Source organism: Tupaia chinensis, unplaced genomic scaffold, assembly GCF_000334495.1.
Source record: "Tupaia chinensis unplaced genomic scaffold, TupChi_1.0 Scaffold000484_1, whole genome shotgun sequence".
NCBI classification, from domain to species: Eukaryota; Metazoa; Chordata; class Mammalia; order Scandentia; family Tupaiidae; genus Tupaia; species Tupaia belangeri.
This window is the reverse complement of record NW_006159996.1, coordinates 1,343,725-1,345,590: the sequence shown is the minus strand read 5'-3', so window position 1 is coordinate 1,345,590 and position 1,866 is coordinate 1,343,725.

The following is a 1,866-nucleotide window of genomic DNA, read 5'->3' as shown; positions in this document are numbered from 1 at the left end:
GGTGGTCCCAATGGCAGAAATCTTAAAAAAAAAAAAAAAAGTGGATTGTAGAGTGTTATGTCTCCAAAAAGAAACAGCTCCTTTATATCAACTCACAAACAATGGCTGAAGACCAGCCATGTGCCAAGCAGTCAAGTGAGGACAATGTAAAGAGACCTTGGAGGGGTTAGCAGGTAGCGGGTGGTTAAAGTACTGGGCTCTTCCATGTGGCTGACCACAGTATGATTCTCAGACCTGGTGGTTTGCTTTCTTACTTTCCCCCTCTCTCTCTGTGTGTGTCTCTCTCTGGTCAAATTAAAATAAAATGAATAAATAAATAATACTTTAAAAAGAGAGAAAAACCTTGGCACCACTTACCGTTACTACTACCAACACATACATAATAGAGTCACCTAGCATTGCCTCCTGCCTCTGAGATAATACCAGAACAGTCTACTCATGTGGCACAAAATATGACAGTCTGAGTGCTTTATTTTTTTTTAAGAATTATTTTTATTTATTTATTTTCACTTGATCAGAGAGAGAGAGAGAAAGCAAGTTACCAGGTCTGGGATTTGAACAGTAGTCGGCCATGTGGGGGTCTAGTGCCCTTAACCACCATGCCACCTGCTGGCCCCAAGAGTGCTTTTTAATATTGCAACCAAATTTCAGAGAAAATAGGGAATATTTAGTGAGCTGAAACCTTCAACTTCCCAAATAGATATAGGAGGCTCCAACCAGCTAACACAGGTCCAAAAAGAATAGCTTTCCTGGGCTAGCAGGTGGCGAGGTGGTTAAGGTGGTGGATTCCCACATGGCTGATCATGGTTCGAGTCCCAGACCCAGTTGTTTGGAAATCACACCAGGCATGTGAGCATGCATGCCCAAAATCCCAGGAGGAGAATGAAAGCAACGAGACTGCAGCATGTCCATCCCCTCTAAGAGGTGATTACTCACTTTCCCTCTCACTGTCTCTCTCCAGCAAGCACATGTGTCCTATGGCAAAAAACTTTAAAAGAAAAAATAGCTTTCCTCCCTTGATACCTAAGCAACCATGCTTCCAGGCCCTTTTTCCTACTAGTCCTGATGATCAGCAGCCAGGCTGAGGGATGCAACCCTCAGTGATACTCCTGGAGGTGGTTTCTACTCTCAGATCATGACCAGTGATTTTAAATCTATCTGGGCTATGGCTTCCCTTGCAAGTTTTGACAAAAACTATGGATTTTCTTCTCAGAAAAATGTACATGGCACACACATATGGGTATAGTACTGTGTAAAATTTTAGGAGCTTTATGGATCTCAAAAGGTCCTAGCCCACTGAAGGTAAATCACTCTTTTTCTTATACAAGAGTTGTTTCCTAGGGCCATGTAATGGTTATCTTAGGTGTCTAACAGGTGAGTTAATGTTCATCATTGACTGCTAGTCATTTGACACTCTTTGGCAGAGAGCAGAGTTTCTGCTGTTGCCTGTAGCCAAATGGAAGCAAAGCCCCTAGATCAAAACTAAATTGTTGGGAACTTGTTTTAAAATTTTTTTTTTCTATAGGACACATGTATTTGCTGGAGAAAGAGAGAAAAAGAGAGAGACCGAGACCCTTGGGGGGGAAGGGCCATGCCACAATCCACAATCCCCTTTCCTTCATTCTCCCCTCAGGATTCTGGGCACATTCTGCACATGCTTCTGTCATGATCTTCAAGTGGCCAGGTCCGGGACCTAAACTGTATAGTTGGCCATGTGGGATCCAGCTGCCTTTACTTCCATGCCACCTGCTGGCTTCATAATTTTTTTTAAAAAATTATTTATTTTATTTATAATTATTATTTTTAATTTGATATATAGGGCACATGCACTCACTATAGAGAGACAGAGAGAAAGGGCAAGTGCGA